Here is a 16818-nt window from a genome sequence, read left to right as displayed (position 1 = left end):
TTAGTACATTCTTGAAGTAGAATTACTTATTTTTGCCTCCGCTTTTATCCTGTAATGCTAAGGTGAACCTTAGCTTCCTTTCCTAAATTACCACATCACAATTAGTTAATTAGTAAATTATAATTTCCTATTATCAAATTAAATGTGATATTCTCCTGGTTGCAATTGCACAATAGTCAATAGTACTGAATTATCACTGTAGTGTAGGAACACTGTTTATTCTCAAATCCAGGGACAATAGTGACTTCCACCCAACCTCTCCAAGAAATCTTTAACTTTCCACATTAACAGAAATATATTTTTCCAAAGTAAACGAGATACTGTTTTTATTCTATTCTGAAATGATCAAACTTGCACTACTTCATGCTAAGAAATTGGAAATGATGATTGAGAGTAATAGAATGGAGTTAGGAATGTTGAGGCTGTTGTTGTCTTTAATAAGAAGGAGATTTGTGCAGGAGCTATGGATATCCTTATGTAATATAAAGGCAAATTGTGTCGTTTCCAGAGGAGAGTAACCATGGTGATGAGGGGAATCTTTTGAAGGAACTAGAATTGCTACACAGTATCTACCCCAAAGTCTATAAAATGTTGCCATTCATTAAAAGAAGTAGTCTTGCTGATTTGCACAGCCATGAATTAAAGTGATAAAAAATAATTTGAGTATAAGGGACATAATTCTCTTTAGAAATTGAATGTGAGGTAGTATAAAACAACGGCAGAGCTTGAGAGGTTTGGAATCACATATATAATAACTTGGTTCAATAGAGTTGACAGAACAACTCTGCCTTAAAATAATTAATATTCTATGTGAAGAGTGTTCAATCTCTTACTCCTGGTTCCCATTGTGATTTCCTCATTTGTTAGAGGTTATGGCCCTTTACTATTCCATTTCTCTTGTTTTATTGTAAGGGAATAAGATGACTTTGCTGGCCAGATGTGGTGACTCACGCCTGTAATCCCAGCACTTTGGGAGGCCGAGTTACTATTTACTAGCCTTGCATCCTTGCAAAAGTTGTTTAATCTCCATCATTTTATTCTTCCACTTGTAGGGATGAAAAGGGTATTTCCCTCACTCAGCTAGTGTGAGAATTGAATAAAAATATGATGTATGGAAAGTTCTTGGTACAATTCTGAGTGCAAAGCAAAATGCTCAAAAATTGCTCAAGAAATTTTAGTCATTTTTATTGCAGCATGGTGAGTATCCCATCCCTAGAAACACTAAGGCACATAAGGAATGAGTGCCTCTCGTAACTGTGGTAGGGTGTGAATTAATGCAGAACTTTATCTGTATAGTTGCGCTTTGAAGTCCATTCTGAATCTTAGATGCTACATTTATATAAATATAAAGCATAATAACTATCTGAATGTAGAATTGTATGTTTAAAATTACATTATTACATCAACTGGTGTAATTCATAGATTTTCCCTAGGGTTCTGTTTCCTGAACATTCTGTAACGTATTAGTTAGCAAAGTCTTTTTTTTTTTTTGAAACTGAGTCTCACTGTATTGACCAGACTGGAGTGCAGTGGCGTGCTCCTGACTCACTGCAACCTCTGCCTCCTGGGAATCAAGCAATTCTCATGCCTCATCCTCCCGAGTAACTGGGATTACAGGCATGCACCACCGTGCCCAGCTGATTTTTGTATTTTTTTAAGTAGAGACGAGGTTTCACCATGTTGGTCAGGCTGGTCTCGAACTCCTGACCTCAAGTGATCCGCCCACCTCGGTCTCCCAAAGTTCTGGGATTACAGGCATGACCCACTGCGTCCTGCCAGCAAAGTCTTTTTATATATTCCCTTACGATAAAACAACAGAAGTGGAATAGTAAAGGTTCATAGCCTCAGTCAAATGAGGAAATCCTAATGGGAACCAGGAATGAGGGACTGAACACTCTTCACATAAATGTTAATTATTTTAAAACAAACAGCTGTTGTTCTGTCAACAGCTGACTTTGAGTCCTTGATTGATCTCTCAGACCCCTGAATACTTTGATTGGACAGCTGACCATATCACATTGTTAGGGTAAGTGCTACACAAAGGCACCTTCAGATTCTCCATTGCACATAGGTGGCCCCTGCAAATACCTTGCCTGTGTGTGTTCTGGAGGTGCCACTAAACTTGGGGGCAGCATCAGGAGACACACTTGAAAAAACCCTTTTTAATCAGATTAAATTATTACTAACTTTCAATTTCCTTTAACTTATTAGAGACATCTCTACCTGTAAATAGGTACAGATTAAGCTCTCTAGTCAACAGCTGTCATTCTGTCATATCATCAGATACCCGGGGCTGCCGCTCCTTGAAGCGTCCACAGAATCACAGCATTTTCCAGTATTGAAAGACCTGAAAGATCGCAGTGCCTTCATGTCAACTGTGAGACATGAAGTAATTTTGCCAAATCTACAACATTAAGATATGGCGCAATAAGGACCAGATGAAAGGTCTCCTGATTTGCAACCATGTTCCCTCTATCTTCTTTATTCCTAAACACAGTCACACACTCACTCCTGCAAATACTTCTGTTGTCAAGTGGGAAATGAATGCTCTTACAAGGCTCCAACTTGTGAACACATCATTGACCAGCACAGAGCTGGCTAAAAATAGCACCCCAATTAAAGTGTTTTACACTCAACTGCTTCAAATCTTTCAGGTACTAAATTAAAACAATCCTTTAAAGAAGGAAATTCTGTTTCAGAAGGGGACCTTCATACAGCATCTCTGACCAGCGACTGATGATGCTATTGAACTCAGATGCTGATTGGTTCTCCAACACGAGATTACCCAATCCAGGAGCAAGGAAATCAGTAACTTCCTCCCTATAATTTGGAATGTGGGTGGAGGGGGGTCATAGTTCTCCCTGAGTGAGACTTGTCTGCTCCTCTGGCCCCTGGTCCTGTCCTGTTCTCCAGCATGGTGTGTCTGAAGCTCCCTGGAGGCTCCTGCATGGCAGCTCTGACAGTGACACTGATGGTGCTGAGCTCCCCACTGGCTTTGGCTGGGGACACCCAATGTAAGTGCACATTGCGGGTGCTGAGCTACTGTGGGGAGGGGAAAATAGGGAGTTTTGTTAACATTGTGCCCAGACCATGTCCCTTAAGAAATTGTGATGTTTTCTTCAGAGATTGCCCATCTTTATCACGGGATCCCAAATTATTTCCTCCACAAAAGGAGCTTGGCTACTTGCCGTCTCCATGAGACTGTGTAAGGGGCCTCCATACAGGTCATTTCTTCTCACATCTCCAGCAATAAAACCTTTGCATCACATGTCCTCAGGGTCCTTAGAAGATTTAAAAATAAAGATGCTAAAATAAATTCCCCATACAGCACTTCCATTTATTATGTTGACCTGTCAGACAAAAGGAGGTTATTCCTGAAATTTTTGTGGGAGTCAAGGGAATTCAAAGTGTCTCTCCTAGACGATCCTGTGTTATGCCCTTGACAGAACCTGTGGTATTGGCCCCTCTTCCTCATATGTGAGGATGGACCCAGTGGCCTCCCCATTATCTCCTTTCTTGTTTTTCTGAACTCCAATGTTTATAAAGCCTGTATCCCTGTAATGTGTGCAAGGTCTCTGACAGAAGTTATGCTTAGTGCTCTTTCTTATGGGGAAAAATCCTTGGAGCTGAAGCTGAGATCTTTAGTACTTGGAGTCATCCTACAGTTAAAGAGCATCTATGAGGTATTCTTTGATGCCTAAAGAACTTAAGGCATCCTCTAAAAACCTGGCCCAGGTTAGAGTTTATTATGAATCTTTTTTTTTTTTTTTTTGAGACGGAGTCTCGCTCTGTGTCCCAGGCTGGAGTGCAGTAGCCGGATCTCAGCTCACTGCAATCTCCGCCTCCCTGGTTCACGCCATTCTCCTGCCTCAGCCTCCCGAGTAGCTGGGACTACAGGCGCCCGCCACCTCGCCCAGCTAGTTTTTTGTATTTTTTAGTAGATACGGGGTTTCACCGTGTTAGCCAGGATGGTCTCGATCTCCTGACCTAGTGATCCACCCGTCTCGGCCTCCCAAAGTGCTGGGATTACAGGTTTGAGCCACTGCGCCCGGCCTATGAATCTTTTTTAACCTTTCTATACTATTTTCTCCTACATCTCCTACATGCTCTGACTAGACATGACAGGAAGAGATTCAACTAACATAAGGCAAATTATATGAAATTCAATTTTTGTAAGTCAAAAATTGTCAAATATCAGAAATTTGATAAGGTTCAAACTATATGCTCTGTGTGGGGTTATGGAGAGAATGTGGACATTGTTCACATCTCATAGGGCTGAAAGTTAATGATCAAGTCTTGGGAACTCATTGTCTTACTGGTGTCTTGTCCTAAATTTCATAGATTGACCCATCATGCCCTCAGCTTTCCTTAATTAGCCATGTCTGCTTACCTCTCCCTCCAGTTTCTCTCTATTTTTCCCCAGCTATGTTGTCATCATATCCAGAATTCCCTAAAGCTTGCACAGACCCTTAGCACTAGGAGATCCAATGAAAGAGAGATTTCTTTTTTGTGGGTGGGGGGTGGGGGGGAAGGCCTGGCTCTGTCACCCAGGCTGTAATGCAGTGATCCAATCTAGGCTCACTGCAACCCCTGCCTCCAACACTCAAGCGATCCTTCCTCCTCAGCCTCCAGAGTAACAGAGACTACAAGCCCAACTAATTTTGTTGGAGATGAGATTTTTCCTGTGTTGCCCAGGGTGGTCTTAAACTACTGACCTCAGGTAATCTGCCTGCCTGAGACTCCCAAAGTGCTAGGATTATAAGCCCCCACGACGTGCTAGGATTATAGGTGTGAGCTGCCACACCCAGGCACAGTGAATTCATTGCCCAAGCAATGAATCTTAATAAAAAAATTTCCTTTTTCTTAAATCACTGTTTCTTTATCTGTGAATTCTTCTTCCAACTGGAAGGATGGGAAAGAAGAAGTTTGCCTGTATTTCTCACCGGGAGGAAAAGGGGTGTAGTGTGACATCAAAACGAAAGAGTGCTGGAGCTTGAGCCCCTTCTTGCTTTCCAGGATCCACACAGTGATCAGTTCCCATAGCCTGGTTTATTCATGTAAACCACGCTTCTTTTTCTCAGCAGCTACTGTGTACTGGGCTCCCTTCTAGGTTCAAATCATTCTATTTGAGTAAGATAGAGAGGGTCCCTACTCTCATGGAAGTCACACAACAGCAGAGGAAATAGACATTAACCCAATAAGCATTTAACAAACAAGAAAATTTCAGAGAGTCACAGTGCACTGAAGAAAAGACATCAGGTTTGTAGAAAAGAGAGACGTGGATTCACTCAACTTTAGTTCATATATGTAGGGAGCTCTACTTGAGAAAGTGACATCCAGTTGAGACAACAAAATAAGTAGACAGTCATGTGAAGATCTAAGGGCGAAAGTTCCAGGGAGACAGAATTGCGGGGGAAGCCCTGGTATGGGAAATTATGTGCGGGGACAGAAAGAAGGCAAGAGGGACTGAAGTGAGCAAGCAAGGAAACGCAGTGGCAGAAGATGACGGAGGATGCAGAGAGGAAGTCAGGAGCCTCATCATATTAGGCTCTGATATCCATGGTAAGAAATTTGAATTTTATTTAGTTAATTTGTTTATTTAATCTTATTTGTTTTTGAGAGGGAGGTTCATTCTTGTTGCCCAGGCTGTAGTGCAATGGCATGGTCTCAGCTCACTGCAACCTCTGCCTCCCGGGTTCAAGTGATTCTCCTGCCTCAGTCTCTCAAGTAGCTGGGATTACAGGTACCCACCACCATGCCCAGCTAATTTTTTTTTTTTTTTGGTTTGTTTGTATTTTTAGTAGAGACAGAGTTTCACCATGTTGGCCAGGCTGGTCTTCAACTCCTGACCTCAGGTAATCTGACTGCCTGAGACTCCCAAAGTGCCTGGATTACAGGCGTGAGCCACTGCGCATGGCCTCAATTTTATTTAAATAGATATGGGAAGCTCCTGGATGGTTACAAGGAGAGTCAATTTATATTCTTTTTTTTTTTTTTTTTTTTTTTTTTTTTTTTTTTGAGATGTAGCCTTGCTCTGTCACCAGGCTGGAGTGCAGTGGCACAATCTCGGCTTACTGCAACTTCCGCCTTCTGGGTTCAAGTGATTCTCCTGCCTCAGCCTCCCAAGTTGCTGGGATTACAGGAGTGCACCACCATGCCCAGGTAATTTTTGTATTTTTAGTAGAGACAGGGTTTCGTCATGTTGAGCAAGATGGTCTTGATCTCTTGACCTCATGATCCACCCGCCTCAGCCTCCCAATGTGCTGGGATTACAGGCATGAGCCACTGTGCCTGGCCTATATTGAATTTTTAAAACTAATTCTAGCTACTCTGTGGGGATTGGATTGTTGGGGTTGACAAGTGGTTAGGAAGACTAGGAGCACAGCAGGGAATCCTCAGGGAAAACAGGCTTGTGGCTTCATGGAGTTCACTAGTGATAAAGACAGTGAAAAAGATAAAGTGGATTTTGCTTACTTTGTTAATGGGTTACTGTAAAGGGGGTAGAAAAATCAAGCTTAGTCCTAAGGATTTTATTTTGACAAATTAGTGGGTGGTGGTATTGTTTATTGAGATAGGGAAAACTGTGGGAGGAAATGATTTGAAGTGGGTGGTTGGAAATAAAAGTTTTAAGTTTCAGATAATTTATTGACATTTGTGTGAAGCAATCAGAAGGTCAATGGCATTTAAGAGACTTATGGTGGGCTGAGTACAGTGGCTCACGGCTGAAATCCCAGCACTTTGGGAGGCCGAGGTGGGCGGATCACAAGGTCAGGAGATGGAGACAATCCTGGCCTACACGGCAAAACCCCATCTTTACTAAAAATACAAAAAATTAGCCAGGAGTGGTGGCAGGAGCCTGTAGTCCCAGCTACTTGGGAGGCTGAGGCAGGAGAATGGCGTGAACCTTGGAGATGGAGCTTGCAGTGAGCCAAGATTGCACCACTGCACTCCAGACTGGGTGACAGAGCAAGACTCCGTCTCAAAAAAAAAAAAAAAAAAAAAAGGAGACTCATGGTGAGGCCAGGGTTGGAGGTATTTATGTTGGCGGCATCAATACGTGTACTATATTAAATTCCAGGGAGTGGAAGAGGTTACATAGGGAGATAGATTGTCTGGATATAAAAGAAGAGGGCACAGGCTAGCAAAGGGGACTGAGAAAGGCCCAGGGATGTTGAAAAAAAAAACAAGATTGCATCATATGTGTAAGTCAAAGAAAATAGACTTTTTTCCAAGGAGAAGAGACCAATTGTGGTGAGTACCACTAAGAGGAGGGGGAAGTGAGAATGTGAGAGAGAAGCAACTGCTGGGATTGGTGGAGTTGATATTTGCACTCAGTGGAGTATCCAGGGAGGAAAATGGATTGGACCCTTTGAAGAGCGAGTAGAAGTGAGGATGAGGTTAAGTTTGACTGTTTTGAGTAGTGAGCTTCAGGGAAGGACTGTGCTCTGGGTTTAGGGAGCCAGCTGGATTGAAAGGAAAAGGCTAAAGAGGCTGAAGAGAAGCAGGAGGACCTGTGAAGCAGAGATGCTCAGTCATTATTAGCAAGGAAATACTAGAGGGTCCCTGTGTGCAGTGGTGACTGCTCATGCAAAAGGTCACACAGCCAGTATTTCACACAGCCGATATTTATTAGTGACTTTGAATATACCGGTTACTACTCCAGGTCACAAGAATGGAGTAATGAATAAAATGAATCCAGTCGCCGTCAGTATATGCCATGCAACATTTTGCAGTGACTGTGTACCAGGCCTATGAATTTCAGTATTCAATTTCAATAAGGATCCTGTTGTATCAGTGGTGTTTAAAAACATATACATCTCTGGAATCTAAAATTGAAAGGTTAAAAGGAAAACCTAGTATCACAAATTTGGTGCTGGAAATCAGATTACAGTTTAAATCTGAGCATGTAGAGTGTCCCTTTCTTTTATGTCAGCAGATGCCTTTTGTGTGAGGTTTGTTTAGGTATGCTGCTTTATTAGACATAAACCAGTGTTCCTGCCCTATGTTTTCAGAATGACAATTATTTATGAAACTAATAGAAGAACGGAAGACAATTGCAAAATCATAATGAAGATAGTAATTGCTTTAGAATCATGGAATGGAAAAACTAATGTGAGCTCCAGTTATAGGGATCAAAAAATTAAAATGGGAATACATTTGAGTGTTTATTATGTGATCACTGCTAAGAAGACTCATTATTAAATTTCACACTTACAAATAATCCTGTGAGGATTATTATAAAATACATTTGATAGATTACAAATAGGCTTATGGTTGGCAAAAATTGACCCATTTAAAAGAGGTCGTATTTCAATTCATATTTTCAGATTCTAGAATACGAGAGTTTTTCTGTCATTAGTGAGTAGTGATTTGATTGTGTCTGAATTATTGACAAAATTTCTAATATTCATATGTACCAGGTTCTTTCTTAGAGTAGGGGCAGAGATGCAAGGGCTTCTAGTTCCAATGTATAGGAGGAACTTTCATTCATTTTGCATTTATCATTTTAAAAGTTCTATATGTCTATCATAGGCATGTGTTGAAGAACACGAGTAAGTATTAAATCATTCCTTCTTCTGAGGGTTGGCTAGCAAGTTGGGCTAGGGTTGCCAGATAAAATACAGGTTCCTAGTTAAATCTGAATTTCAGATACACAACCATAATTTATTGGAAATCCAAATTTAACTGGGCATCCTCTGGTTTTATTTGCCAATCTGTCAACCCTAAGTGGGACACATGGACATGGATTACAGTGCTAACCATGCAAGCCACAGTGACAGCGACTTCACACATGTTTATTTTTTAACTTTCTCTCTGTAAAGAAAGTGCTTAGATAATTTAGGGATAAAAAGATAGACATCATTTGATCCAGGGTGCACACCTCTCTGCATCATTTCTAAAGGGCAAAAGGAGCTTTGTGAAGGTCTCTACACACAGTCTGGGGATCTGCTCATGTTTTGTAAACTGTCAGTATGAGAATGTCATTTTCTTGGTTTCTCCCTTTCTGAGGGGACTTGACTACAAAATCAAGAATTCTACCTCTGGCCAAGGCTGTTAATTTGATGTCTGCTAGTATTGTTGGGAGTAGGAGACTGAAAGACATGAGTAAGTTGGGACATTAAATGGGAATAAAATAGCTGTGGTTGTGATTCACTACCACATTTAATTAGTGGACCAGTGGCACAGAAATTAAGAAAGAAGATGATATGAAAGATAAATGATATGATTTGGTGACTGGTTGGTAATGCAAGGAAATCAGTAAATCTTGGTTCTCAACAAGTTCATTTTCTGGAAAGATAGCACTGTATTGGGACCAGAATTCTATGAAACATTCGTTTTATATAGGACCAAGATGTTCACAGATATTTTTCAATGTAATTCTCAGCTGCTCCATAACTACTAGTGGCTTGTTCAACACAGATTTTTTCAGATGGTTCACACCCGTGGTGCTTACCCAGGCATAGTTCACCACCCCTGCCCCCCCTCCCATCACCCTTGGGGAACCCGTGGTAATGTTTGAGCAATTTTTGGTTGTCACAACAGGGGTTTCTTCTGATATTTAATGAGTAGGGGCACTGCTAGAGAACCTACAATGTTCAGAACAGCCTCCGTCACCAATAAAGAATTATCTGGTCCAAAATGTCCATAGTGCTGAGGCTGAGAGCACTGATTCACACTGTGCTCTTTCTGAAAATTCTAGACTCACATCTTTTATACACTTAGCATCCAATTCAGTTTTTTATGGTTTATTTTTGCTTGTTTCATTATACAAAACTAGACAGTTGCATAAATTCAACCACTTTCTTGTTGAATCCATTTAGTCAATGCAAGTTTAATAGCTTCATATTTATTTTTTGCCTTATGCAATATTTTTCAACATTTTCATGAGTTGTTGATCAGCACTATCTCTATTAACTTTCAACAACTTGCCCTTATAAGTCACTCTGCAATTATTTTTCACTAACATGCCTGAGGTTTCTGTAGTGATTCTACATTTGATGTGACTCACAATGTAAAATGCTTTTATTTATTCATTTCACTTTTAACCAGAGGATAATTTTTCAGTTATTTTTGTCGGTTTTACATTTCAATCAAACATAAAGACAAAAACATCAAAAATATATAGTGTTTTACATCTGTGTATATTTACACACATATATGTATGTATGTTTACATGTATTGAAACTACAGAAGCTCATGTCACCAATAAGAGCTCTGAGACACTTTTGACCGCTTACTCTTATTAGATGAAATTTGCCAAATGAGTTTTATGAACAAATTTCTTTTAACCGAATATCTGAGCTTTGTGGATTTAGAAATGCAAAGGAAGGTTTGTGGACATTTACGGGCATCATGGTTTTATTCTCCTTAAAACTCTTTGATACTTTTGTATTGTCTTTAGTATAAATCTCAAATCCTAACACCACCCAAGAGGCTTTTCAATGCCTGGTGTTTGTGATTTCTCCAGTCTAATCTTTTACCCTCCTCCCCGTCAGCCTCTCCGCTTTAGTGAACTTTGTTCTAGTTTCTTGAAGAAGTTCATCAATTCAAGCTTTTGTACATGAGATTTCCTAAACCTGAAGTGTATCTCCCCCATTTTGTCCAAACAGACACACAGGCTCCACTCCGCCCCCTGGCTCACATCTGCTTAACCTGTCAAGTCCCATCTGAACTGTTACTCTTCAGAGGGTCCTTCTCTGGCAGTCTAATGTAATTGAGATCATCCTATTATTCTCTGCTCTAGAACTCCCCACTTCTGGCATTTCTCATTCCTGTCTAAGCTCTTGTGTGTTTGGTTTTTGGCCATGACTTTCACTGCTCTTTAAGCTCCCCAGCAGAGTGGAGAGGTCTGTTTTCCCTCATTTGGATTCCCAGAGGCAGCGCAGGCCAGGCACAAGGTCATCACTAAGGAAGAGTTCACAGGGTGAATGCGGTGGGTGTTAAGGAACGGGTAAAGCCTGTGGGATGAGGGAAGGAGCAGGGAGTGTCTTTGGGGTGGAGGCTCCCAGAAGGAGGCGGCGAGGGCTGAGGTGTTGGGTGGATCCTCCTCCAGCTCCTGCTTGGAGGTCTCCAGAACAGGCTAGAGTCAGGGAGGGGATCCCAAAAGCCTGGGGATCAGAGGGGGTTTTCCTGCCTGGTCCCCCTGGTCCCCGTCCGCCTCAGGAAGACGGAGGATGAGCCCCTGGGCTGCGCGTGGTCGGGGTTGTGGTTGGGATCAGTCAAGGTTCCCAGTGCTGGCACGCCGCCCAGGTAGTCCCGGATGGCGGCGTCTCTGTCAGTGTCTTCACTGGAGGCCGCCCCTGTGACCGGATCGTTCCTGTCCCCACAGCACGTTTCTTGAAGCAGGATAAGTATGAGTGTCATTTCTTCAACGGGACGGAGCGGGTGCGGTTGCTGCACAGATCCATCTATAACCAAGAGGAGTACGCGCGCTTCGACAGCGACGTCGGGGAGTACCGGGCGGTGACAGAGCTGGGGCGGCCTGACGCCGAGTACTGGAACGGCCAGAAGGACCTCCTGGAGCGGAGGCGGGCCGAGGTGGACACAGTGTGCAGACACAACTACAGGGGTGTGGAGAGCTTCACAGTTGCAGCGGCGAGGTGAGCGCGGCGGGGGGGGCGGGGCCTGGGTCCCTGTGAGCTGAGAATCTGAGTGTGAGAAAGAGAGAGAGAGAGGAAGAGAGAGCGCGCGCCGTCTGTGAGCATTTAGAATCCTCTCAATCCTGAGCAAGGAGTTCTGAGGGCACAGGTGTGTGTGTAGTGTGTGGATGTGTCTGTGTGTCTGTTGTGGGAGGGGAGGCAAGAGGGGGCTGCTTCTTATTCTTGGAGGCCTCTGTGGGGAGGTGACATGGGAGGCAGGTGCAGGGGGCTAGAGAGAGGAGACCTTGATTGTCTGGGGTCCTTAGAGATGCAGGGAAGGGAAGCGTAAGGTGTGTGTGGTTGGGGTGAAGGTTTAGGGGAGGAGAGCGGAGGGGTCTGCAAGGTTTGGGATAATGTGAGGAGGCCAGTTCCAGACTGTCCCTGGCACACACCCTTCATGCAGTCTCTGAAATAAAAGTGTGTGGTGTTTGTTCGTAAAAGCATTAGATTAATTTCTAGGGGAATTGAGGAGACCTCTGAGGCACCTCTGAAGCTTCTTTAGGTCTAAATTTCTTGCTAGTTTTTTGTTTTCTTAGTGTGTATATTTTTACATAGTTGAAATGACCGTGAAACTAACTTTTTGATTAAAATTTTAACACAGTTACTATTTTATTATAATGCTAATGGTTTTCTAGTAGTTACATATTATTCTTTTATGTGTAATGGTTGTGACACAACTTACCTCACTTTCCCCTTTGTTGACCTTTATTATGACACTCACCAAAAGTTGAAAATGTATGTTTCTGGTTAATTTTTAATTTATTTTTTATTTGGAATTCTTTTGAATTATTTTGGCCTACTTATTGGCCAATTATCATTACTGCTCTAAGAATTCCCTATTGTATTTGGTAGGTAATGGACAATGATCTATTTTCTATTATCTCCAGGGCTTAGTGTTTTTCTCAGTGATTTTGTGGGTTCTCTGTACTGGAAGATTATTAACACCTTATTGATATTTGATTCCACATTTTCTCCAGTTTTTGGTTTGTATGTTGATTTTGAAAATTCTTTTCTGTGTTAAGAATTTGAATATTTCTGTTTAATAAAATATATTCCAAAACTTTTATTAATGGTTTACATCTGAAATCTACCATTTTGTGGTATTTGTGTCTCCAGGTTTCTCCTTCCTTCTTAAAAAAAAAAAAATGTATTTATTGAGAGTATGCTAGACTTAGGGATTTTCCTAGGCATAAACACCCCAGGTAATGAGTCCCAGACCCTGCCTTGATCCAAATGTCATTTGGGAAAGAAAAATTGTTTTACAATAATAGTATAATAGTTATGCTTGTTTGCATGGGAGATGCATTGATCAGCTCAATGTAAATATAAGAACTTTCAAAACTAAAATGACTTTCCTTAATCCTTCTCTCTGCTTTAGGATTCATGCTTTCCTGGGAACTTAAAGATCTGGAGAACCATTTCTGTCTGTCCTGTCTTCCCAGGGGCAGAACCGTTTCTGTGGTGTTGTAAGGTGTGAGTGCATGGCAGTAGTATTCCTAAACATTCATACTAGGTCTCCTCATGTACCCTACTCAGTCCCTTTGTCTTTTCACATTGCTTTAAATCATATTTTTCTCTCAAGCTCTACAAGGATGGTGTCAAGTGGAGCACCCAAGTGTAATGAGCTCTCTTATAGTGGAATGGAGTGAGAAGCTTTCTGACTTCATAAACTGAAGGCTATCTTTAGTCATTGTTTTATATATTTTATGTGCATTAATCTTCATATAACCCCAAGAGGTAAATTACTATAATTACCTTCTATTGTGTGCGAGAAAGTTGAGACACAGAAGCATTGAAAAACTCTTCCAGCATCAACCAGTAAAAGGCAGACCTTGCATTTGAACCAGGCAACCTGATCCAGAAATCAGCTTTAATTACTACACTCTGTACTTTCAAAGATTTGTAAACACTTTGACAATGCATCCCAATTTCAAGCGATGAAGAAACAAACACAATTTTTCACATCTCTCAAATCTAATGGGCCCCCACTATAAAGATTAAATTCCAGGCTGATGACACTGTGAGGCCACATGGCCAGCTGTGCTGGAGGCCTGGTCAAGGCCAGAGTCTGGGTTTGCAGAGAAGCAGACAAGCAGCCAAAAAGGGAGATTTACTCTGTCTTCCTGATTCATTCCCTCTACAATTTTTTCTCCTAGTTGAGCCTAAGGTAACTGTGTATCCTGCAAAGACCCAGCCCCTGCAGCACCACAACCTCCTGGTCTGCTCTGTGAATGGTTTCTATCCAGGCAGCACTGAAGTCAGGTGGTTCCGGAACGGCCAGGAAGAGAAGGCTGGGGTGGTGTCCACAGGCCTGATCCAGAATGGAGACTGGACCTTCCAGACCCTGGTGATGCTGGAAACAGTTCCTCGGAGTGGAGAGGTTTACACCTGCCAAGTGGAGCACCCAAGCGTGACCAGCCCTCTCACAGTGGAATGGAGTGAGCAGCTTTCTGACTTCATACATTTCTCACCCACCAAGTGAACTTTGCTAATCCCTGAGTGTCAGGTTTCTCCTCTCCCACATCCTATTTTCATTTGCTCCATATTCTCCTCTCCATCAGCACAGGTCACTGGGGATAGCCCTGTAATAGTTTCTAGAAACACCTGTATCCTCTGGGGAAGCAGTCATTCCTGGCAGGAAGGAGAGGCCATCCCTGTTTTGAACCTCCCCATGATGTCACAGGTCAGGGTCACCCCCTCTCCCAGAGCTCCAGGCCCTGACTATGGGTCTGAGACTGTTTCTGGTGCTGTTGACCTAAGTTGGTTGTTGTGATCTGAGAAGAGGAGAACTGTAGGGGTCTTCCTGACATGAGAGAAGTCCAATCTCAGCTCTACCTTTCATTAGCTCTGTCACTCTAGACAAACTATTTAACCTCATTGAGTCTCAGGCTTTCTGTTGATCAGGTGTTGAAGTCATGCCTTACATCACAGCTGTAATATTAGAATGAGTTTGATTCCTGAAACTTGTAACTGTTCAGTGTGATTTGAAAACCTTTTTTTCCTCCAGAAATGGCTAGTTAGTTTAGTTCTTACAGAGCAGCCTTCTTCCCCATTTTCAAAGCTATGAATTGCAGGGTCTCAATTAAAAAGGTTCAATTTGGGATTAAAATCACTAAACCTGCCTTCTTCTCTCAGGAGCACGGTCTGAATCTGCACAGAGCAAGATGCTGAGTGGAGTTGGGGGCTTTGTGCTGGGTCTGCTCTTCTTCCTTGGGGCCGGGCTGTTCATCTACTTCAGGAATCAGAAAGGTGAGGAGCTTTTGGGAGCTAAGTCTCTCCACAGGCTTTTCTGGAGGAGGAAATAGGGTTTTGCTGAGGTTAGTTATCAGTATATGAGTGGCGCTGGATAAAGCCTTTCTTTCCACAAATGACCTCCAATGTCCTGCTAATCCAGAAATCATCAGTGCATGGTTACTGTGTCAAAGCATACTAGCTTGTGGCCTGCAGAGGCAAGAGGAAGGTTAACTAGTTAAGGGTCCTTTGGTTTGAGATCCTGGAGCAAATTAAGGAGGAGCCACTAGGGCTAAAGTGTTTACACTGGATCCTGTGACAGACATGTCACGCTTCATGGGTCACAAGGTCTGTTTCTTCTCCTCTCTGCCGTGGTTGGTGTGGGTTGTAGTGGTAGAGAAATCTCAGGTGGGAGATCTGGGGCTGGGACATTGTGTTGGAGGACAGATTTGCTTCCATATCTTTTAAGTGTGTATCTTTTCCTCTTTTTCCCAGGACACTCTGGACTTCAGCCAACAGGTAATACCTTTTAATCCTCTTTTAGAAACAGATTCGGTTCTCCTAGAATGATGCTGGAGATGATAAGCCATGGGACAGAAATAGTAGGAAAGACTTTGGATCTAAATTTCTGATCAGGCAATTTACACCAAAACTCCTCCTCTCCACTTAGAAAAGGCCTGTGCTCTGCAGGAGTATTGGCTCGGGGAGACTCAGGAACTTGTTTTTCTTCTTCCTGCAGTGCTCTCATCTGAGTCCTTGAAAGAGGGGAAAAGAAGCTGTTAGTAGAGCCAGGTCTGAAAACAACACTTTCCTCTGTCTCTGCAGGACTCCTGAGTTGAAGTGCAGATGACCACATTCAAGGAAAAATCTTCTACCCCAGCTTTGCAGGATGGAAAGCTTTCCCGCTTGGCTCTTATTCTTCCACAAGGGAGAGCTTTCTCAGGACCTGCTTGCTACTGGTTCAGCAACTGCAGAAAATGCCCTCCCTTGTGGCTTCCTCAGCTCCTGCCCTTGGCCTGAAGTCCCAGCATTGATGGCAGTGCCTCATCTTCAACTTTTGTGCTCTCCTTTACCTAAACCCTATGGCCTCCCGTGCATCTGTACTCCCCCTGTGTGCCACAAACGTATTACATTATTAAATTTTTCTGAAACCTGGAGTTAAAAATCATCTGTTCCACATGGCTCCAAAGACAAAAAATAAAAAGAAATGAAAAAGGGAAGATTATTTCCCAATAGCATAATGGTTTTTATGTATATTTCATAAGTACATGAGGTAATGCATATGTTAAATAGCTTGATTTAGTCATTCCACACTATAGGCATATATCAAAACTGCATGCTCTACAACATAAATATACTATGCAATTTTCACTTGTCAATAAAAGTAATCCTAATGTTTAAAAAGGCAATGCATAAAAATTGAGAACAGACTATAACAACTGAAACAACTTGGCCAATATGAGATAGGAAGGCAGCCAGCAAGTCAATCAGAATTCTTTCTTAACCCATTCTACAATACCGTGTATCCATAACTAAATTAGCATATAATGTTTCATTCCAGACTTCAATAATACAATATTATCAAAGGATTTGTACGGATTTTAGAGAACAACAAATTTAGAAGATGGAGGTTCTCCATTGTGTTCTATCTGAGAGTAAGTATCAAATATGTCAAATCTAAAAGTACATAATCAATTTCAAAGTAATTTCACAGTTTATTTCAAAGTAATAATCATTTGAGCATAATTTCTCTACTGTCAGAGACAACTGTTATTTTATTTTCAATCAAATTCAATGTATATTTTATGCATATTTTGTTTTTAGCTATATTACATGTTACTTGTACATGCATAGCAGGTATGTACAAGTGCATAGAAATCCTGTAAGAATATAAATCCTATAGGTATATAATAAGCTGACAATTATGTCTGGTCTGTTTGATCCCAGA

At 41.9% G+C, this 16818-nt stretch overlaps 1 pseudogene across 1 annotated transcript; it reads left to right on the top strand.

The window, feature by feature from the left end:
- The first annotated feature begins 2813 nt into the window (after positions 1-2813).
- LOC126953357 (HLA class II histocompatibility antigen, DR beta 5 chain-like) lies at positions 2814-15502 on the top strand (annotated as a pseudogene). Its single transcript, XR_007725230.1, has 6 exons — positions 2814-3014; positions 11330-11592; positions 11967-11973; positions 13796-14077; positions 14775-14888; positions 15366-15502. The product of XR_007725230.1 is annotated as an HLA class II histocompatibility antigen, DR beta 5 chain-like (transcript).
- The last annotated feature ends 1316 nt before the right edge of the window (positions 15503-16818 follow it).

The sequence above is a fragment of the Macaca thibetana genome, chromosome 4 (genome assembly GCF_024542745.1).
Source record: "Macaca thibetana thibetana isolate TM-01 chromosome 4, ASM2454274v1, whole genome shotgun sequence".
NCBI lineage: Eukaryota > Metazoa > Chordata > Mammalia > Primates > Cercopithecidae > Macaca > Macaca thibetana.
This window is presented reverse-complemented; position numbering and strand designations above follow the sequence as displayed.